This window comes from Canis aureus, chromosome X (assembly GCF_053574225.1).
Source record: "Canis aureus isolate CA01 chromosome X, VMU_Caureus_v.1.0, whole genome shotgun sequence".
In the NCBI taxonomy this organism is placed as follows: Eukaryota; Metazoa; Chordata; class Mammalia; order Carnivora; family Canidae; genus Canis; species Canis aureus.
This window is the reverse complement of record NC_135649.1, coordinates 66,059,382-66,083,827: the sequence shown is the minus strand read 5'-3', so window position 1 is coordinate 66,083,827 and position 24,446 is coordinate 66,059,382. Positions and strand designations below refer to the sequence as shown.

The 24,446-nt window shown below is 39.1% G+C and overlaps 1 protein-coding gene across 3 annotated transcripts in view; it reads right to left on the bottom strand.

The window, feature by feature from the left end:
* NEXMIF (neurite extension and migration factor) overlaps positions 1-24,126 on the bottom strand; it is a 131,554-nt gene extending 107,428 nt beyond the window's left edge. For 2 of the 3 annotated variants that reach the window (XM_077890306.1, XM_077890308.1), the window contains exon 1: positions 23,978-24,126. The gene's annotated coding sequence lies outside the window, so the exon portion shown is untranslated. The remainder of the gene's footprint in view (positions 1-23,977) is intronic. The other variant, XM_077890307.1, reaches the window with a different exon arrangement.
* Positions 24,127-24,446: the final 320 nt, after the last annotated feature.

Below are 24,446 nucleotides of genomic sequence, written 5' to 3'. Positions count from 1 at the left end.
TAAGTTGAAGGGCTGACAAACAAATATTAGCCCACACAGTCAATTTTAAACAAAATAATAATGTTACCAAATAAAGTCAGAAGTTCCATCTTTATAGGGTGACTTTGTACAAGGCACCTTCTCTGAGCCTTTGTTTTCTGGGGATACCACTACTTGCCCTATCTGCCTCACAAAAGGGTTAGAAGTGTCAAAGAAATGAGTTCCTAAGTTACCTTGAAAAATATTAAGCTTTGCACAAAGCAGGAGAATTATATTTCTCCTAGGGGTCTTCATTCTAATACAGGGTCATTTATTCATTCAGTGATAAAGCCTTATGTACTATCACAAATAGTTTCCAGAAGTGACAATACTTTTGACTTCTCTCAAATTTCATAATACAATGTTGTGGAAGGTAAAGAGAGTGGAAGGAGGTCGTTCAAGAAACTAACAAGATGGAATGTTTCCAGAAGAAAGCAACAAGGAGAGAAAGGAGTCAATACATCTGTTACAAGAGGAGTGTCTGAAGGAATGGGTGGGAAATGCTTATTCTGGAGAAGACAAGATGGGGTAATGATGACTGTTTTCAGAAATCTGAAGAGTTGTTCCACATAACAGAGACTGTGTGTGTGTGTGTGTGTGTGTGTGTGTGTGGCAGAAAGCAAAGCAAAACCAACCAGGCTCAAAAGAAAACAAAATTAACCCACAATAATGGAGGTATGTCAAAGGGATACAGGAGCCAATTGAAAAAAGCTGTCAATGGTCAAAGCTGGAACAATTTGAGAAACAAGATAGAGTAGTATTGGACAATAGCCCAAAGTTTGAAATAAAAATCCATCAGGGAAATGCAAATCAAAACTACAATGAGATTATCACTTTACACCTGTCAGAATGGCTAACATCAACAACACAAAAAACAGTAGGTGTTGGTGAGGATGTGGAGAAAGGGGAATCCTTTTTGCACTGCTGGTGGAAATGCAAACTGGTGCAGCCGCTCTGGAAAACAGTATGGAGTTTCCTCAAAAAGTTAAAAATAGAACTACCCTATAATCCAGTAATTATACTGGTTGGTACTTACCCAAAGAATACAAAAACACCAATTCAAAGGGATACATGCACCCCTATGTTTATAGCAGCATTATTTATAATAGTAGAATTATGGAAGTAACCCATGTGTCCATTGGTAGATGAATGGATAAAGAGGTAGTATATAGACAATGGGATATTATTCAGCCATAAAAATGAATGAAATCTTCCCGTTTGCAATGATGTGGATGGAACTAGAAAGTATAATGCTAAGTGAAATAAGTCAGTCAAAGAAAGACAAATACCATATGATTTTACTCATATGTAGAATTTAAGAAACAAAACAAATGAGCCAAGGGGGAAAAAAAAGATAGAGATAAACCAAGAAACAGACTCAATGCTAGAGAAAAAATGGTTACCAGAGAGGAGGTGGGTGTGGGAATGGGTTAAGTAGGGGATGGAGATTAAAGAGTACGCATCACGATGAGCACTGAGTAATATATAGAATTATCAAATCACTATATTGTACACCTGGAACTAATATAACACAGTATGTTAACTATACTGGAATTAAAAACTTTATAAAAATCCATGAGCCAATATATTTTTAAAGATTTCTTTAAATTTATTTATTCATAGAGACAGAGAGAGAGAGAGAGAGGCAGAGACACAGGCAGAGACACAGGCAGAGGGAGAAGCAGGCATCATACAGAGAACCTGATGTGGGACTCGATCCAGGATCTCCAGGATCACGCCCTGGGCTGCAGGCGGCGCTAAACCGCTGCACCACCGGGGCTGCCCACATGAGCCAATATTGATATAAATAAATGACTGAATAAATAAATGAGAGAACAGACACATTTCCAGTGCACAAGAATTCCAAATACATGTAAATACTCCATTCTCTAGAAGGTGGTAATAATTCCCCAGTCTTAAAATATGGACTGCTCAAAATAATTCCTTCCAAAGAACACATTATGGAAATTTTTAAAAAGTAACTTTACAGTGGAGAAACCTGACAAACACCTTAACCAGGTCATCAGTGTCAACATCAACAGTGACAAGTCATGTTGATAGTATGTAACCATGATATGATGTGATGAGAATAGCACTTTACCTCTCTGGTCTTCCACCCTAAAACACATTACCCTAGTCTAATCATGTTAAAAACATCAGACGAATCAGGAGGGACATTCTATGAAATACCTGACCACTAATCCTTAAAATTGTCAAGGGAAAGTCTGAGAAACTATCACAGTCAAGAGGAACTAAAGAGGGCACCTGGGTGGCTCAGTCAGTTATGCATCTGCCTTTGGCTCAGGTCATGATCTCATGGTCTTGGGATTGAGTCCTGCATCATGCTCCCTGCTCCATGGGGAATCTGGTTCTACATCTCTCTCTATGGCTCCTCCTGCTTGTGCTCTCTCTCTCTCTCTCTCACTCCTCTGTCTCTCTCTCTCTCTGTCTCTGTCTCTCTCAGATAAATAAATAAATAAATCTTAAAAAAAGAAAGAGAAGCTCAAGAGACATGATAACTAGATGTAATGTGGCATCCTGGATGGGGTCCTGGAAAAAGAACATCAGGGCAATAGTAAGGAAATATGATTATAGACTTCAGTTGATAATAATGTATTGATACTGGTTTGTTAGTTGTGACAGATGCACCACAGTAGTGAAAGATATTAATAATAGAGGAAGTTGGATGTTGGGTATATGGAAATTCTATACTATTGTCACGGTGTTTCTCTAGATTTAAAAGGGTTCTAAAACAAAAAGTTATTTAAAAAAAAAAAACAAGGAGAGGCTCCCAGGTGGCTCAGTTGTTGAGCGATCAACTCTTGATTTTGAATCAGGTCATGATTTCGGGGTTATGAGACCCAGCCCCGCATTGAGATTGCTGCTCAGCATGGAATCTGCTTGAGAGTCTCGTTTTCTCTCTCTCTCTCTCCTCCTCCACTCTCTCTCTCTCTCAAAATAAATAAATAAAATCTTTAAAAAAAAACAGGGAAAGCTACAAGAAAACACACTTTGGCTCAGTTTAAAAATAGGCTTTCTTAAAAAAAAAGAAGAGGCTTTCTGAGAAGAAATTATAAATATCCAAATTGGAAATGAAGAAGAAATTTATCTCTATTCAGATGACATTATCTTATATATAAAAAACCCTAAAGATTCCACAAAAAAAAACTGTTAGAACTAATAAATGAATTTAGCAAAGTTGCAGGATACAAAGTACACAAATATCAGCTGGGTTTCTAGACACTAACAATGAAAGATTTAAAAAAATAAGAAAACTATTCCAATTACTCTAGCATCAAGAATAATAAAATATTTAGGAATAAACTTAGTGAATAAAGTTAAAAACTTGCACACTGAAAAGTACAAAATATTGCTGAAAGAAATAAATAAAACAATAAATAAAAACACATTCATGATTATGGATTTGAGGACTTAATGTTAAGATGTTAAGGTGTCAATACCACCTAAAGCAATCTATAGATTCAATTCAATCCATATAAAGAGCTCCACAATAGTTTTGTGGAAATAGAAGAATCCACCCTAAAATTTATATGGAATCTTAAGGGATCTCAAATAACCAAAACAATCTTGAAAAGAACAAAGTTGGACGCATCATACTTCCTGATTTCAAAACTTACTACAAAGCTACAGTAATAAGGACATTATGGTACTAGCATAAGGACAGATATATATATATACTAATGGAAGATAATAGAGCACTGAAATAAACCTTCATATTAATGGTAAAATAATTTTCAACAAGGGTTCCAAGACCATTCAATGGGAAAGGGATACTCTTTTCAATAAATGGTGTTGGAAAAATGGGATATCCACATGCAAAAGAATGATACTGGACCCTTACCCCACATCATATGCAAAAATTATTCTCAAAATGAATCAAAGACCTAAATACAAAAGTTAAAACTATAAAACTCTTAGAAGAAAAGAAGGGAAAAGTTCACAATGCTAGATTTGACAATGATTTCTTGGCCAGAATACCAAAAGCACAGGCAACAAAAGAAAAAAATAGATCAAAAATTTAAAGCTTCTGTGCATCAAAAGATATTACCAACAAATTGAAACGGCAATCCATGGAATGGGAGAAAATATTTGTAAATTATATATATGAAAAGGGATTGATATACAAAATATATAAAGAACCTCTACAACTCAGCAACAAAAAAACAAAAAACCCAATTAAAAAATGAGCCAAAAACTTAAACAGACATTTATCTTTAAAAAAAAAAAAAAGGGTTTCTTCCATGGCCAATAAGCACATCAAAAGATGCTCAGCATCATTAATCCTTAGGAAAATGCATATTAAAACCACAGTGAGATACTACTGCACAAACATTAAGATGGCTATTATTTTTAAAAAAAGAAAATAACAAATGTTAGCAAGGATGTAGATAATTTGGAACACTTGTGCAACTGTTGGGAATGTAAAATGGTGCAGCTGCTATGGAAAACAGTTCCTCAAAGAATTAAAAATAAAAGTATCATATGATCTAAAAATTTCACTTCTCAGTATACATCCAAAAGATTTGAAAGCAATATTGTTCATAGCAACATTCTTCACACTAGCCAAAAGGTGGAAGCCAGTGTCTATCAACAGATGAATGGAAAAACAAAATATGGCATATACATATAATAGAATATTATTCTGCCCCAATAAAAGGAACCACTGATGTAGTTAATGCTTCCTCCCTCCAGTTTTGAGTCAGCAAGTAAAGCTTTGGCAAAATAGAAAATTAATCTTTGAACTGGGAATTAAACTCACTCTATTTGAGGCCAGTTGCTTTCTTGGCTTTCCTCATGACACTTTTGTTCTATAACTTCAACTCATCTATGATCAGATTTTTTGTAAATGTCATGAAGGGAACTTTTGGTCAAAATCCGTATTAGGATTCTCCAGATAAACAGAATTAATGGGAGATTTAATAGATAGATAGATAGATAGATAGATAGATAGATAGATAGATAGATATAGGTAGATATAGATATATTTATAAAGACTCTCTTGTCTTTTTCAGTGAGGACTACAATATATACTTACCTGAGACACTGGAAACAGATGAATAATGGACTTCTTGGCCTGCCACCCTCCTTGAGTCTGAGGACAGCTGTAAGCTTTCCATGGTCTCCTTATGCCCCCTACACCCACACATTCAGACCTGAATGGTTAAGTGGGGGCCTTTGGATTGGCAAAATTTGCAAACATTTCTGACAGCCAAGCTGCTCAACATGCAGGCAAATTCCTGGGAGTCTAGATGCAGTTAGTGCTACTTCTAATTTCCCAAAGCCTTGATAGGTGTGGCAGCTTAAGACTCCCAAAAATAAGCTGTCTTCCCACTTTGAAGGGGAAATGCTACTCAGTGCCTAAAGCCACTCCTTGTTAAAAAGCAGCTTTAGCTCAGTAGCTTTTGCTGGGGGGAGGGGAAAGAGGTGTGGAAAGAGAAGCTCCTTTGAATTGAAACTTGAATCTTGGGGGTAAACACAGCTGGGACTTGTTCCAACATTGGCTTCTATGGCCTGGAAACAAGAGCACCCTATGTCCCAGTGAAATGCATATTTGCTGAGCCTCATCCTTCCTATTTCTAAATCTCAATCAACTGCAGAAATAAGTATCCTTAAAAATAAGATCTTTTGGCAAGGGAGAGGGTTCTCTTTAGAGGGACTTTAAAAATTAGTTTGATTTAAAATCTTAAATATCCCCAATCCAACTGTCCTCACAAATTCACAAGCATACGTGCACATACAAACAAACACACACACAGAGCCCCCCAGACAGTTTAGGGCAGAGATGCCACTAGCCAGTGGCATGACTCCCAGATTTCCAGCCCTGCACATAAGAATAGAGTGGGGAACTGAAAAATTGAAACTGTCAAGCGCTTCTGAACAACTGCAAATAGACACTTGGCCAATGTAAAGAGAATCAAAGGCAGCAAGGGCCAGCTAGTAAAGAATTAAACTGATTAAAGTAGAAGGACGGCAATCTTCCATGGGCTAAGTTCTGGCTTTTAGGAATAGACCAGAAATAGCAATGCTTTCATTTTCAAAAAAGTTTATTTTTTAATTTCAGCATGGTACTTTTTTGCTATGTAACCTTGAGCGAGTGGTTTAATCTCTCGGTACTTCATTGTTTCAAACACTGAACTGTCTAGAATGATAAACCATCACCTCTGTCCCAGCAGGTCTTGATAGTTTGAATGTAGTTTTGCATGTATTACAATAAACACAACCAAAATTGTACTCAACAAATGCTAATCATGCATATATGTGTGTGTGTAGAAATTGTGTGTTTCATCAGGGATGGATGCCTCTCTCTCACATTAAATGCTGAAGAAGTTTTTAAAACTGTCACCCTCTTTGTGCTCTAGCTCTGGAAAAATTACACACCCCATCCCACTCCACTGACCACAGAAAACAACCACTGTCTTTTCCTCAGTGTTGGCTTCTTTGAGCTGAGAAGCTCCAGAATTGGTTCTCTGTAGGCCTCAAGGGCCCTTCTTAACCTTGGTTTGGAAGTGGAGATATCTATCAGGGCATACCATGGTCACACTCCAAGCCATTTCAGAGCTTAGTCTCATTGTTCTGAATGAATACTTCAGAAGCAGGAATCATGGAAATGTCAATCTTGTTGTTTTGTTTTTTTAGAAGACCAAGATCAGGTCAAGGGATAGGAATAAACTTTCTGGGGAATATACCATAGAGCTCATTTCCATCTCTACACAAGTCCTTGCCTATTCTATTTTAATAGCTAAATAGCAAATTGTGCCTTAAAAATTATTCACTGGCAGGGTTTCAATGTAGAAATCTGCCTTTTGAAAACAGTGCATTATGACATTATAATGTTAAGTGGAAGAAAACCAAGATAGGTAAAGCCACATAAACATAAAAATATATAGGAAAAAAGATTAGAAGATCAAAATATTAAAATGGGAAGTCCTTGATTTCTTCATTTTTATATTCTTCTGTTTCTCCCACATGAATTATTTTTATAGTGAAAAATTACAGTTTTCTATTTCTTTTTTTCTCTCTTTTTCCTTTTTTGAATGTGGAAAGGTTTCACATACAGGACAAGGAGCCAAGAGTCTCAAGTACAATATTAAGTGGATATATGCCCTTGCTAAGTCATTTACCTTCGCTGAGCCTCTGTTACTCCCATAAAATTGGGTAGGAGACTGACAAGAAGATATCCCTAGAGACCTTTCCCATTTTCCTCTTTAATGTTTTATAGCCAAAATCACTGAGCTGGCTGAGCTGCCTACACTCTTCGCAAATTAAAATCTATAGTAGGACTTAGAGCTCTGGTCCAAAGAGCTATCAGTTGATAGAATTTTCCAATTTTCCTATAATGGAATTATATATTATTTTATCATGAAAATGTAATGTATATGTCATTGGCTCTACAGCATAGTTAGAGAGGAAAAGGGAATATAAAAGGAAAATGAAATGCAACCCCAAACAAGATGTTGAATGAAAAATAAGAAACAAGGGAGCCTGGGTGGCTTAGTCGGTTATGTGTCTGCCTTTGGCTCAGGTCATGAACTCAGGGTCCTGGGATCAAGCCCTATGTCAGGCTCCCTACTCAGTAGGGAGTCTGCTTCTCCTCCTCCCACTGCCCCTCTCCCCGACTCATTCTCTCTCTCTGTCTCTAATAAATAAAATATTTTTAAAAAAGAAAAAAAAGAAACACATTACAGAATGACACATACATTAGGATATCACTCACATAAATTAAGAAAAACACACAGTCCTGAATACCCAGGGGAATATTGAAAAAGAAAACCAGAGCCAGAGGCATCACAATGCCGGATTTCAAGTTGTACTACAAAACTGTGATCATTAAGACAGTGTGGTACTGGCACTAAAACAGACACATAGATCAATGGAACAGAATAGAGAACCCAGGAAATGGCCCTCAACTCTATGGTCAACTAATATTTGACAAAGCAGACAAGACTATCCACTGGAAAAAGGACAGCCTCTTCAATAAATGGTGCTAGGAAAATTGGACAGCCACATGCAGAAGAATGAAACTAGACCATTCTCTTACACCATACACAAAGATAAACTCAAAATGGATGAAAGATCTAAATGTGAAACAAGAATCCATCAAAATCCCAGAGGAGAACACAGGCAACACCCTTTTTGAACTTGGCCACAGCAACTTCTTGCAAGATACATCCATTAAGGCAAGGGAAACAAAAGTAAAAATGAATTATTGGGACTTCATCAAGATAAAAAGCTTCTGCACAGCAAAAGAAACAGTCAACAAAACTAAAAGACAACCTTACAGTAAGGGAGAAGATATTTGCAAATGACCTATCAGATAAAGGGCTAGTATCCAAGATCTATAAAGAACTTATTAAACTCAACAGCAAAGAAACAAACAATCCAATCATGAAATGGGCAAAAGACATGAACAGAAATTTCACCAAAGAAGACATATACATGGCTAACAAGCACATGAGAAAGATGTGCCCCGCACACTTGCTCTGCATTCACTTGCCATCAAGGAAATACAATTCAAAACCACAATGAGCTACCACCTCACACCCATGAGAATGGTGAAAATTAACAAGACAGGAAAACACAAATGTTGGAGAGGATGTGGAGAAAGGAGAACCCTCTTGCACTGTTGGTGGGAATGTGAACTGGTACAGCCACTCTAGAAAACTGTGTGGAGGTTCCTCAAAGAGTTAAAAATAGACCTGCCCTACGACCCAGCAATTGTACTGCTGGGGATTTACCGCAAAGATACAGATGCAGTGAAATGGCAGGACACCTGCACCCCAATGTTTATAGCAGCAATGTCTACAATAGCCAAACTGTGGAAGGAACCTTGGTGTCCATGGAAAGATGAATGGATAAAGAAGATGTGGTATATATGTATATATACAATGGAATATTACTCAGCCATTAGAAACAACAAATACCCACCATTTGCTTTGATGTGGATGGAACTGGAGGGTATTATGCTGTGTGAAGTAAGTCGATCGGAGAAGGACAAACATATGGTCTCATTCATTTGGGAAATATAAAAAATAGTGAAAGAGAATAAAGGGGAAAGGAGAGAAAATGAGTGGGAAATATCAGAGAGGGTGACAAAAAATGAGAGACTCCTAACTCTGGGAAATGAACAAGAGGTAGTGGAAAGGGAGGTGGGTGGGGGGATGGGGTGACTGGGTGACTGGCACTGAGGGGGGCACTTGATGGGGTGAGCACTGGGTATTATGCTGTATGTTGGCAAATCGAACTCCAATAAAAAATATACAAAAAAAGAAAAACACAGAACAATTCTATATATACTTATATATATAGAATATATAGTCTATATTCATAGGTATATAGTCTATATAATATATATTCATGTATGTATATATGAATGAAATGGAAGAGTACATACCAAATTCATCTTTACCTCTGGGAATGGATAGAGAGGAATGGGGTTGGAAATAGGGGACAGAATTTAACTTGCCTGTAACATTTTATTTTCCCACTAGAAAAAATCTAGAGCAAACTTGATGTTAAAAATGGTAACAGAAGGATGCCTGAGTGGCTCACTCAGTTGAACTTCTGCCTTAGACTCAGGTCATGATCCCAAGATCATCCCAGGATCGAGCCCCATGTCAGACTGCCAGCTCAGTGGAGCGGGCTTCTCCCTCTGCCCCTCCCCCTGCTTGTGCTTTCTCTTTCTCTCTCTCTCTCTCTCAAATAAATAAATGAAATATTTTAAAAAATGGTAACAGAAAAATCTGGTGTTTGTCAGAGGGGAGAGTGGGGATGGGTGAAATACAGAAAAAGGATTAAAAGGTATAAAAGTCCAGTTATAAAATAAATAGGACATGAAGATACAATGTACAACATAGGAAATATAGTTAATATGTAACAACTTTGTGTTAGATTATAGCTAGATTTATTGTGATGATCACCTCATAATGTATGTAGATGTTAAATCACTATGTTGTGCATCTGAAACTAATATAATATTGTATGTCAACTACACTTGAATAAAAAAATCTTATAATTTTATTTGTCAACTACATCTCAATAAAGGTGAAAAAAATAAGAGACTTAAAAATGGTAATAGTTATTATTCAACATGAGTACATTCTAGAGATCCACTGTATAACAGTGTTTTACTTAACAATACTGTATTGTACCTTAAAAATTTGTTAAGTGGGTAGATATGTTAAGTGTTCTTACCACAGTAAAAAAAAAGTTACATTTGTCAATTCTGAGTTGAGATCCAAGTGTGTTTGTTACATTAATTCTTAGTGCTTTTCAGTATTTTTTTAATTACTCAAAAACATATATCATTGTTAAAAGCAAAAGATTAGATTTTTGTGAAATGTTCATGGATTGTTTTGATAAATGACAAATGATTTTAATCTCAAAACTAGGAAAATGGAAAAGAGAAAAAAGTAACCGGACAAAGAAAAATGAAAGAGGTTTTATCACTGGGATTAGATAAAGGCCCTGGGAACCTCAGGAACTTTTTGCCCAAAAGTAACTAACAAATTCCTATTTTAGATCATAAGCCAAAGACTTAACAAAGCCTATTGGACCTATTACAAGATGGGAATCCCTGAGTGTTCCAGCCTCCAGCATCCACCATATATTTAAAACCCCATGTGTTTCAATGATGGACAGAAACCTCCAGTCAGTCTCCCCCAACCGCTTAGCCTTTCAGGGACAAATTTTCCATCTCAGCTTCCAAGGCGGCTGTTACAACACCACAAATCACCTTCTGCCACCCCTTCTTAAGCCAAATTCCTACTGGTTTCCAGGAATCATATGGGGAATGTGGCTCTCTGAATTTATTGCCCCAGAGTACTCAGCTCACATTTCTTAAACTAAATATCTTACTATGAAAGCTGAACATGCTGAAGATAAAGCTTTCCTTTTTCCCCTACCTGGCCTCCCCCAACCTAATCCCTGTCACAGTCAGAAATGCCATTTTATCCCACAACTCTGAAGAAATATCAGTCATCTTGTCTCTTTGCTGCATACCGATTGATGATTGAATTTTTTATCAACTCACTGTCTCTTGATTTCCCCCATGGCCTCTTTTGTCAGCCCTTTTCGCCAAACCCTTCTTGCTTTTTGTGGGCACTCCACAATACGATGCTTTTAAATGGCTCTTCCTTCTGACCATCTGCCACACCCAGGAGCCATAACCTCTTTCAGCTGATGTAACTGAAGTGCTGGCTCCAGACTTTGCTCTCTAAGGGTAACAATGACCTTGCAACCAGCCACACAATATGCCAGGAAAGCATCTGTAGTCAAACAAGCTATGGATCTCAGGCAACATCAAAGAGAAGGTTAAAGGCCCTGATGATACGTGAGGGGGTAGGTTGGGAAGGTGGTTAGGTAGGAGAAAGTGTTAAATGGAATGGATGAGCACAGACTTCATGTGTTCAGAAACCAGAATCCTCTGTACCTCACTGTTCAAAAAGACCACAGATAGGGCATTCTGAGGGAAGGGATCAGGGCTTCGCCTGTAATAAACACTCTGTCCCTGATTTATACTGTGACTTTGAGCAACTCAATGTAAAGTATCTGAGACTCAATTCCCCCACCTGGAAATGTTACCATCATGGAAACTCTTACTGTGGGAAAAGACCTTAGAGATTAGCTCTCCACCAAACCTTCACTTGACAGTTTACAAACTCTGAGGCCCAGGGAGGGGAAGTAACTTGTCACACATGGTCTTCAATATTTACCCTTCCTAAGTCCATGAGATTGTTTGCGAGGCCAAATGAAATAAAACACTGGAGCCTTTTAAATTCTTTAGAAGAGAGGGGCTATAGAATTATAAGGTGTTATTATTCGCAGTATCAGTGCCTATATTCCCTTAGTCTCTTGAATGAAGACACACCAGACTGAATTTTCACTTCCTCAGGACTACTAAACACACAGTTATCTCCTTCAGCTGGCCATCTCAGCAACAAGACAGCAGCTCTCTGCCCTATTGTTCACTATAGCCTCTCTCACCTCAAACTTTCTCAACTACTTTAGCATTCCTTCTACCTGAAGATCTAGAAACACCTAGTCCTCCCTGCACCTTCCTCTGGGCCCATGTGAACCTTACATCCTGTGACACCCAGCATTTCAGTGCCATAAGTAGATGACATGGGGCAAGAAGTTCACTACACAGGGCCTCCTAGAGGGTTATTGAATAGAGTGGGGTCAGAACCACAGAAATCAGAAAAAGGCTGAAGAAGTCCAAAAGGACAGAGGGCAAAATAAAGGGCTGGGATCATGCTTTCCCTTTCAGTACATATAATACCAAATGGCTTTTCATTTAAAAGAATAATTTGAGAATGCTTTTGTCTAGTATATGGCCTGGATGCCTGAGGCACTCTTGTGGATTTTTCAGTCTAATAAGCTGAATTTTCAGAAAATAAAGGACCCACACTGCTGACATTTGCCATATCCACTCTAGGCTTCCATTAGTCAATGGGACTCCATGCTGGAAGATAACAAAGTTGTACCTGAGGGAAGAATGGTAAAGGTGAAAATCAAAAGACAGAGAATAGCCCACCTACCTGTTCTTTAGCATCTTCCAGTGGTTGACTAGAAGTAACTTGGCCTTGGGATCCCTGGGTGGCGCAGCGGTTTGGCGCCTGCCTTTGGCCCAGGGAGCGATCCTGGAAACCTGGGATCGAGTCCCGCATCGGGCTCCCGGTGCATGGAGCCTGCTTCTCCCTCTGCCTATGTCTCTGCCTCTCTCTCTCTCTCTCTCTGTGACTATCATAAATAAGTAAAAATTGAAAAAAAAGAAGTAACTTGGCCTTGATGAATCATGAATCATTGCGATCAGCAATATCATGACATCACCACCTAATCTGAACAATAAACAAATGGGGCTTTCCTTTTATTCAGGTGCTAAATATATAGAAATATGTATCTACCAAAGAACTGTTGCAATAGGGCCAAAGTGAAACAAAACAAAAACAGTGGCTTATAGGAAAAGAGTGAGATCAATGGCAAAGAAGGCTGATTCCAAGTTCTCTTCTCTTCTCAGATCTGTATTACAGTATCCTAATCCTTTGGCCCCTCTGCTTAACTGATGACCATTGTCTCCAGAATTAAATAGCATATCTGGAGCATTCTTGAGAGACAAAATGAGAAATTGAGATTTTGGTTTTTCCTACGATATCATCTCCATATCTTTGAGTAAAAGACCAGGCATACTCACCTTTTGACCACAAACACATACATGAAAGGATCTAGGTAAGCTATAGCCTATGGTTTAACAACAACACTTTGGCCTTGGATTATAAAACATGTCTATCTCTCTTTACCACACAAATTTCAAACTGTTTCCTCTTCAGATGCATATGTATTTTTGTTTAGCTTTAAGCCAAACCACACAAATCTGCAAAACTCACTGTAGCACTGGCACAATTCCCCTTCCTTTCACCTATTTAACCAAATGGATTTGACTATGTCAGTTATAAAACATCTTAACATGTCAAAGCTACATCTTTGCACATATAGGATTTGCTATAAGAAAAAGCAATGTGATTTATGTACCATATATAAAACACATTTAATAAACAGTGGGTATACTTCTTTCTTTGCCAAGAGGCACAATAGATCAACAATCCATAAAAACAAGCACACAGAGATGTATACACAAATACAGAGAGCCAGTAAGGAAAATGTTACTGAACTGCCCCACAGGGAGATCAGAAACACTGAATCTACATTGAGGAAACCCCTACAAGTCAAAGGAAAGAGAGATTTCAGAAAGCAACAGTTATGCCAGTACATAAAGAAGCTGTGTAACAGGGTCAATGAATTCTCTGAGCCTTGAACAAAAAAATGCCAAGAAGTCAACACGGAGCTCTTTGAAGGACAGAGCTCTTTCATAAATGTTTCCCACCAGGCTAAGATGCTGGAAGCCTCAAGGATCAGAACATTGGGGCCACAAAGATGCCAGATAAACCCTAGACTCTAAAAAAAATGAATGAATAAATACCCTTTTCATAACCTACTCTTTTCTGTTAATATTTCCTCAATCAATGATCATTTCAATCATGGAGATGGAGTGTTTTTGCTAAGAATAAATAAACTAACTTCTCCCACAGGGGAGACTATCTCTTTAATCAAATGGAGTGGTACAGGAATCTGCAGTGCATCACTTTACTTCTCTTAGAAGAGTCAAGAGGCAAAAATTTGGTCAATACAATGATATAGTTTCTACCAACTCTGTGGGGTCCATACTATCCAGGTGAGTTCCCTGTTGCCCATATTTCCCTAGTACTCATCTCTGCCAAAATGACAGAGACGTTAGAATTATCCCATAAATATTTTAAAGCAGTCATGATAAAAATGCTTCAATAATCAATTACATTCTTGAAACAAAAAAAAGTAAAGTCTTAGCAAAGAAGAAGAAGAAGAAGAAGAAGAAGAAGACGACACCTGGAGGAACCAAGTGGAAATTTTAGAAATGAAAAATACAATAACCAAAATTTTTAAAAATCTCAACAAATGGGTTCTATAGCAGAATGGAGAGGACTGTGGAGAGAATCATCCAACTTGAAGACAGAATAATAGAAATTATTCATCTGAACAACAGAGAAAAATAGACTGAAAAAAATGAACGGGCCTCAGGGACCTGTGAGACTATAAAAAATATCTAACTTTCCTGTCATCAGAGGAGGTATGGAACAATAAAATATAAGAAGGCAGGATAGATAAGGTATTCAAAGGAAAATGGCTGAAAAGCTCCCAAATCTGGCATAAGATATAAACCTACAGATTCAAGAATCTGAGAGTATTCTTAACTGGATGAACCCAAAGAAGTCCATACCACAACACATTACAGTCAAACTTCTAGAAATTTTAAAGACATGGGAAAAAAAATCTTGAAAGCAGTGAGAGAGAAATGATGCTTTAGCTATAGGAAAAAAAAAATCTGAATGATTTCTCATCAGGACCCACAGAGGCCAGAAGGCAGTGGCACAATCTTCTTCAAGTGATTAAAGACTAGAATTGTCAACTCGGAATCCTATATTCTGTGAAACATCCTTCAGGAATAAAGGGGGAAATTTAAAAATTCTCAGATGAAGGAAAACTAAGAATTTGTTGCCAACAAATGTGCACTAAAAGAATGGCTGGAAGTTCTCTAAATGGAAGGAAAATATAAAAAAGGAATTATGGAACCTCAGGAAGGAAGGAAGAACAACAGAAAAAGCAAAAGTAGGAGTAATACAATTGACTTTGCTTTTCCTGTCAAGTTTTCTCAATTGAAACAAAAATTATAACACTGATGTAGTTCTAAATATATGTAGAGGAAATACTTAATTCAACAATATTATAAATAAGGGAGAATAAAAGGTTAAGTTTCCTCAAATAGGTAAAATGTTGATACTAGTAGATTGTGATAAGTTATATATAGGCACTCTGGTATATAGTTTTACAGCTTTTTAAAAACTAAACATGCCTTTACCATATGATCCAGCAACCATAGCCTGGGCATTTTCTCTAGAGAAATAAAAACTTCTGTTTACATGAAAACCTGTACACTAACCTATACTGCTTTACATGTAAGAGCCAAAAACTGGAGACCACCAAAGTGTTCCTCAACAGTTAAGTGCTAAGCAAACTGTGATACATTCATATCATGGAATACTGTTCAATAGTAAAAAGGAATGTACTGTTTATACATAAAACAACTTGGATAGATCTCAAGAGAATTTTGCTGAATAAAAAGCCAAAATGAAAACGCAACATATTTCATGATTCCATTTATACAATATTTTTGAAACGACAAAATTATAGATATAAATTAATGATTAATTGCCAGGGGTTAGGGATAGTGGGGGTGAAAAGGGTAAGGGTGACCATAAAGAAAATAAAGGGATAGCACAAGAAAGATCTTTTTTGGTTATGGGACAGTACTTTATCTTGATTGTAGTAGTGGTTACACAAATCTATACCTGTGACAAAATGACATAGAACTAAACACACCTATTGTTCAGATGTCAAGTTCATGATTTTGATCTTATACTAGATATGTATATGTAAGATGTAATATTGGGGGAACAGGGTGAAGGGAATATAAGACCTCTCTGTCCTTACAAAATACTGTGAATCTACAATTATTTCAGAAGAAAAAGAAAAAAATCAAGTCACTGTGGTAAGCAGAGTAATGACCCTTTAAAGTAGTCCACAGCCTACTTGTAGAACCTGTGAATATGTTAAGTTATATGTCACAAAGGGAGTTATGGTTGCAGGAGAAATTAAGTTTGCAAATCAACCAACCTTGAGGTGAAGAAATTACTCAGTATTATTCATCCAGGTAGACACAATGTGGAAGGGGGAGACAGAAGAGTGAGAGTCAGAGAAGGACATGTGACAATGAAAGCAAGATTAGAAGAATGCAATATGCCATTGTTGACTTTGAGGATGGAGGTGGCCCATGAGCGAAGAAATGTGGGCAAACTCTAAAAGCTAGAAAAGGCAAGGAAAAAGAGTCTCTCTTAGAGGCCCCAGAAAAAAATGCAGTTCTGCCCACACCTTGACTTTAGCCCAGTGAGACCTGTTTCAGATTCCTGACCTCTAGCACTGTGGGAAAATAAATTAATGTTGTTTATAAACTACTAGATTTTTGGTAGTTTGTTACAGCATCCATGGCAAACTAATACAATCACCAACTAGTGGTTAAAAACCAACTCACTCAAAGATGGGCAGCTGGCTTTTTGCAGAGTACATTCAACTCATTATTCAGAAGTCAGTAGTTCTGTACTATAATCTTAAATCAATGGTTAATATATCATGGTGAATGCTATCATCACCAATGATAGCAATGATAGAAATTTTGCCTCTGAACTACAGGGAAAAAGAAATATGTTACTCCTTATTAAATAGGGCCTGTTAAGTCAATACAGAAATAAGAACAGAAGCATTTGTGCCATGAAGGCTGGAAATCTTGTCTCAGCTACAGATACCTGTTTGCAATGAATTTTCTGCTGTGTTTAAAAAACAGAATATCTATACTTATTTTCTAATGGAGAGAATATAGAAATAGAAAAATGCAATGAATTAGAAAAAGGGTGAGGTAAATTAAATCAGATGATAAAAATACCCAGCTAGAAACAAAGTTAACTTCCTCTAAGACAAGAGAATCTGTTTTATTCTTTTCTGTGCCCCCAGTAACCCAGTGCTTAGCACAAAGTAGTTGCTCAATAAATTTTTGCTAATTAAAGTAGATATGATGATTAACAGCCCTTCCAAATTTAGGATTCAATTAGTCCCCATACCCTGCCTCATACTCCTAACTGCTAAGATAAAAAGAAGAGACAAGTAATAAACATTTATTCATGGATAAGGATACCACCTATTCCTACCACCTCAACTGTAAGTAAGACACAGATGTGGCATATATTTTTGTTTGCAGAACTTAAGGAGCTTTGCTTTTAATAAAGCATGTTAGATCTCCAGGATGGCTAACAATCCAAAAGGCCCATGAGTACCAGGAGTCCTCATGAAGATATCTGGATACCACCTTCCTCTCTGACTCTACCTGACTATTGATGCTAGCATGAGTACCAGGAGTCCTCATGAAGATATCTGGATACCACCTTCCTCTCTGACTCTACCTAACTATTGATGCTATTGATGCTAGCAAATTCCCTATTTTGGTCAAGGCCATTGGCTAAGGTAAACATATAAAAAGAGAAAGATGAAAGAGAGGTGGGGGCAGGTAAACATGCATGAACTTTCATGGAATATATTTTATATATTAATAATGAATTTGTGGATAGTGAATGTTGAACAGTCACTCAAGAATCTGAAAGTTGGGCAGCCCTGGTGGCTCAGTGGTTTAGCGCCACCTTCGGTCCAGGGTGTGATTCTGGAGACCTGGGGTCGAGTCCCACATTAGGCTCCCTGCATGGAGCTTGCTCCTCCCTCCGCCTGTGTCTCAGCCTCTCTCCTTCTCTCTCTCTCTCTCTCTCTCTCTCTCTCTCTCATGAATAGCTGAATAAAATCTTAAAAAAAGAAGAATCTGAAAGTTGACAAATCAAGGATTTAGGGATACTATCCTTGGCTTGTTTTTGGTGAGAACAGTAAGTCAAAGTGGGTGCTAAGTGATTCTTTTTCATAATAATAATAATAAAACCTATGCGGGCTAATCAGAAGAATGCTTGTAACAGTAGCTGAGGGCTGTGGACCAGAAGCATATTAATAACAGGCTTTCTTGAAAGAATCATTTTCATGGCTTCCATTTGAAGCTACCATGACCATGACAGCCACACAATAGGAATTCTTGAAACAATTGAGCAAAGGCTAGTGCAGAGGTTAACTCAGAATGTATGGCTGGACTTCCTAAAAATGTATGCAAGTGTCATATATGTAAACGTGCACTTTTCTGAAAGTTTCCTTGGCATTCATCAAATTTTCACAGGAGTTCATGCCAAAAATAAGGGTTAGGAACCACTAAGCTAAGTGGTGATGGCCCATTTTTCCTACTCCCTTACTCAGTAAAGCATGTCTTCAGAATGTGTTCCAGTTACTTAGTAAGTAAAGAGACAGAAGCTCTCTGTTCAAGCAAGTTACTGAGACCTGGTCTCTGGGTTAATAAATCACATGCATGCTTGGAATAACATGGCAGATACTGGATAGGAGGCCAGAAAAAAATTCAGTAACACCACAAAATTTAGGTTACTGCAATAGGCAGGAAAGAAAAGATCACTATTAATGTTTTTACTCAAACAAATTCACATGTGGATTTTACTTTTGGGGTCATCACCCAGCCATTCTATTTGGTTCTATACATGTTCAGGAAACGTGGACACATTTTAACATTGGCCTAAGTAAAGCTCAATTCTGAAGGGGTCGCTTGAAAATACCTGTAAAAGCAACTTTAAATAGCTCCACATTTTCTTCTTGTTTGCATTGTTCTTTTGCTGTAGTGGGCCAGATTTGGCCTGTGGGCCATAGTTTCTTTTGACCCCTGCCCTAGATCAGCGAAAGCCAATTGTAGATACTTAGAACTGGAAAGTAGTTTAAAAGGTCATCTTCTCCATTAAAGAAAAAGCAAATGGAAATAAATGTAATATCTACATATGGATATCTACATATAAGTATAGACATAACTTATAAATTTGTATTTGGCAAGACCACATGCAAACTATTTGGGACAGAGAGATAGTTACTTGTGCATTTCTCAAAGCATATTCTAAAAAGATGAATTCACATTCCATTGGTACCATTCTCTTTTGTCTTACAACAGCCATGGTAAAGATGATCTTTCTAAACCCAAATGCCTCCTGGTATGCTTGGTACTTATTACCTATCACCAGTCTTTCATGAAAATAAGAATAGCCCTGTTCCAGCATGCATATAGGATCTCTTTGTGTGCTTGATTTAAAAGAGCCTTATCGTTAGGATGACCATAGAATTTTCTTGTCCAAACTGGGACAATTTTGAGGGTGAAGCAAGCATACCAGGACAAGAGGTATAAACCACAACGTATGGCTGCACCACTTCTAGTCCTCCATAAAGGAAATGGTTTAACCTTGCTTCAAGGAAAATCAATCTCTGTGCCTTTTCTCAATGGAGGATGGCTTGGCATTACTCTAGCAATCAGGCCCACGGTATAATCTTGGTATCTAACCTCTAAACCCCCTCAGGTGAAATATTAGGAGTAGCTCCTTGCTTAGCTAGTTGTGTTAATACTTGAAATGGGCTACTACGGGACAAAGATGTAACTTTTCAAACACGGCTTGGGGGTGTTTGAGAAAACAGTAGATAATTGTTTATATCAAAGTAATCTTACTGGGGATGGATAAGATGACTTATTGAGGTGCCTTTTAGACAAGCAAAAATTATATGCATAGTCGTTGGTCCTGAAGACTTCAGTCCTTTTTCTTCCAGAGAACAAGGAAGGGAAAGACATCAGGTCATAGTGCTTATCTGCAGAAAAACACAGACCAAAAAGAGCACATTCCCTAGTAGAGGCCTGCAAATCACCAAGGGCAGTGAAAGACTGAAGGGAAAAGAAACAAAGAGCATCCTCATCCCTTTTACTATAGCTGGCCCAGGAAAGGCCCTACTATCAGTATAAGAGTTTTTCCCCACCATACTCCATTCTCCAGGCTGACCCCATCAGACTAGATTTTCCCAAGGTTGTGATGTGCTTACTGTTGCAGAAGAGTCAGTGTTGCTTGAACAAGAAAGGAATGTTGACATCTGCCTAAAATGAAATTTTCTTGGTGAGAGAAAAGGTCTGAAGTTAAAGGTAGGTCCAAGTGATGATGCAATCTCATCCAGTGCCCTTTGTTTTGTTTTCAAGCAGCCCTGGAAAATGGCACAAAGAGCCTGGTGAGTCCTTTATGTCCAACCCTATGACCTTGGGCTTGAAATGGTGCTTTCTGGTGGAGAAACTATTAATGAGGGAGCTAGTTGATGGGCAACTTTTCATAGGAGGTAAAGGGCGAAAATAAAGAAAAAATCAAAATGCTGAAACCTGAAATCTTGTTGCATTATTTTTTTTCCTGTGCAAATAGGTGTTTGCGTTAAAATATGGAAACAAGACCTTTGGGCAGAAAGACCTACACTGTGACTGTGAGGAGCGATTGATTATATGCTTTTAAATTGAGGAGGTAGAGATAAAGGAAGTTTCTAAAGGGATTATCATATGTTAAAGAAGACTTACAGGATCCTGGAGGTCTGCTATTGTCACTAAAATGTTTAAGAGGGCAAAAGCAGGGAAGCCAGATGACCTCCTCCTTATTATATCATTTCCCTTCCCTGTCATCCACTTTGGTTCTTCTCTCTTTTTGGTTGCTACAAGCAGGAACACTTAAACCACGTATTTGTCACCAGATGAATAAGTTTAAAGACAATGTAACAATCAAAGGCCAGTTAGAATCTCTTTCTCTCCCTTTAGTAAGGTATTTGGAGGAAAAAATAAGTATTCACTAGAACTGGACTTAGGAACAGAGAAAATGCAATCAATGAATGCTTGTTGGCTAGAATTGGTTAAATAAATACTTTGGTGAAACCAGGATCTCCATGGTGATTGTGTCAGATAAGCACATCTTTGAGTGTTTAAGATCCAGCACTTATCACTTTACTCATCTGTTTTCTTCCACTTAAACACAGGTAACGCCACCATATCTTTAGTTTTCTCTGTTCACTGGGTAGTTTACAGGTAATCAGAGGATTATGAAAAAATAGAAAAAGGGAGAAAAGAGGCAGTGAGGCAGAGAGTAAGTGGCAGCGTTTCACTTTGCAACAGGGTGTTAAAGGTGTGCGTGTGTGTATGTGTGTGTTGGTGTATGCATGTGTGTGTGTGTGTGTGTGTGCATGCGCCTGTGTGTTTTAAAAAGCATTGATGCATCAAAGATTTATTCACTGAACAGGTTGATTTATTTAACAAACTTGACATATGTCAAATTCTACCATGTGCTTACATAATTGTTACCCATTAATCAAAGCTATTATTTAGTCAAATATTTGTTTTAAAAGTATTTTCCTTTAAATGACTTTTTCTAGTCCACTGCACAATCAATCAGTGGTTCATTTTTATTCTGTTTTGTTTTGTTATGTTAACAACAGCTATTTTGAATTTAATCTTCTAAGGCCATTTCATCTTCACCCAAAATCTATTCCTTTTTTCCTTAGTAACAAATTTCTGGTTAAAATCACATCATAGGGAAAAATTTAAAAATATCTACAAGGCCCTTTCATGTTATTGTGTTTTACATTCTTGATTTCCAAAAAAATAGCAGTTTCTCAACATACTGTTAAAATCAGATATCTGAATACTGCTAACCTAAGAAACTGGTTATCAGGACAAAAGGGCATGATTTTCATGGGTGAGTGCATGTTTGTGGAGTGTAGAAAGGTGGTTGGGACAGCTAGGGGTGAGCTAATTGGGTAATTAGAATAAAGGAAAGTAAATGGAGTCAAATTCCAATTCTTAAATTTTGTTGAATCATGCTATTCCACCTGAACACACGTGTACAAAAAAATTATATTTTGTTCAACTCAAATGTATGTAATTGGGAGGTAAAATATTGGGAGATATTTCTGAGAAACAAAAATGTCTAATCACTAGCTACCAGTTTGAGTTCTTCTATTGTAAATATGCCATTTGCAAAAGCAAGAGGCTCATTTTGATCTCCCAGGTCAAGGTGTGAGGACTAGGAAAGATGGGGGGGTGGGAGGAAGGGAAATCCCACCACCACACAAGTAAATCTTTGACCTAGTAAGCAAATACGTTTTTGTTGTTACTGCTGGGTAAAATGTACAAGTCTTCCAGAAATTAGACAGTGTAATAAAAATGTACCAGCCCAAATTTAAATTGCTCACTAGACAGATGGTTAATTATATTCACAGCCACATATTTCACTGGGATAGTTTCAGACACTCAGCCAGTTTTATTTGATTATCCAGTTTCCCAGTTAATATGTAAAATGACAGTTACTTTGGGGTTTTTCTGTTCCCTTCTAAAAATATATTTTAAATAAGGGTAAATTCTCCTCAGCCACGAGAACATCACTGCTGTAAATAAAGTGTTGGATTATGGCACCCTACGTGTAAAAGATGTAAGAGAGATTCATCCCCTGAAACCCAAACGGTTTCTGTAGTTCACAGAAGACTATTGGAACACCTTTTCGCACCAAAGAAAATATTTCAGGAACTATCAGCACACTCTGCTCCTCCGCCAAAAACAACCGAGGAGATATTTAAATCACTGGTTGACATGCTTTCGATGCTTTTTAAAAACAGCTTTAGCAGCCCTACACAAATCATGTCTCTTCAGATAAGAGTCTAGAAAATGGAACGTTAGGAAAACGTTAGGAAAAGGCCACATAGCTAAGTACACTGCTGTGCACAGAATTCAACAATATGCTAGGAGCCAAAACCCAAAAGCAAAATATGAAACCCACTGACTCCAAAACGCAACCAGAAGCTAGGCAAAAATCAAGTGTGCCAATGTTGAAATGGAGACGCTATGTATATGTGTGTGTATATATATATATATATATATATTTTTTTTTTTTTTTTTAACTTCAAAAGAGACAGGAAACCTTGCGCGGGTGATTCGGTCCCTCACGAATCAGACAGAGAAGCAGTCATGCTGAAACCACTGGATTCCTCAGCAGAACGGCGCCAACTCAGCGGCGCGTTTTCCATACTTTCCCGGAGCGGGCCCGCTCCCCACGCCAGCTCGCGGCCTCCCAGCCCTGCGGGTGTGCTAGACCCGAGCGAAGGTGTGCAGCGGGGCGAGGCAGAGAGAGGCACCAAAAGCCACGCAGGAAAGTGTGTCAATTTGATCTCCACCGAAATCGGGAAGGGACCGAGGGCCAATTTCCGCGAAGGTCACAGCCTCGGCGAGGCTCATTGGGACGCCCAGCACACACTCGCCCGCGGCCCTTGGTCGGGTGGCGCGTGCTGGGGAGCGCTCAGTGGTTGGCAGGGCAGCCCCAAGCGCGTAGGGGGCGCTGGCGACCGTACTTCGCACCTTTGCCGCTTTGGCCCTGGCTCCCAGTCGCGGCCGCCGCGTGGGTCTTCCCGCTCGCACGGAAGCGTGCCGTGTTGGTGCCAGTTCCCTGGCCAGGATCTCTCCGGCACCAGCCCGAAAGGAGGAGGCACACTGCTGTCTTCGATTGCCGGGCTGTGTGTATGTCAGCGCCAAGGCTCCGGCCCGCTCGCTTCCCCTCCCCCCTCTCCCGGCGCAAGCAGAGGCCTTTCCTAGATTGCAGTGCCTATCAGGGCTAGCCGATATCTCTCGCCCTTACTGCCTCGCTCCCTCGTACACAGACACACAAATGCACGCCATTCTCACACAGAGATCTTGCCTTCCTTTTTCCCTTCCTTCTCTTTTATCTTGGCTTCCCCCAATTCGTTCCACCCCTTGCCATCTTGAGCCAGCGGGGGAGCCTGAGAGAAGGCCAGGGAGCTGGTTGGTAACGCTCGTACTCACCTCGCAGGCCGACTCAGGAGGCGCAAGTCGCTGGCAGGCTCAGGCAGCCGGCGCTGGAACTAGCGCGGTCGCAGTCAAGGCTCGACTGCCGCCGTCGCTGCAGCTGCTAGAGCCGCCGCCGCCGCCGCCGCCGCCGCCGCCGCCGCTGCTACTGCTGCCGCCGCCGCCGCCGCCTCTGCCTCAGCTCCATGCGCCAGGCCCGCCAGGTGGACGCGCCTGTGTCCCTAAGGCGCCGCTGCCGCTGCCGCCGCAGTGCTAGAAGGAGTCAGAGCTGTCGGGATCTGGCCCTGAAACTCAGCACCTCAGTGACTCTGGGCCGCTCTCGTGGTCCGTGCTTTGGGTGCACCACCGCTCGCTCGGCCCGGGCTACCTCAGCTGCGGGCTGCGCGCGCGGCGCTGGAGCCCTCTCAGTGCGGTGGCTGCGGCGGTCCGCGGGAGGGAGAGAGGAGGAGGGCGGCTGCTACTGTCG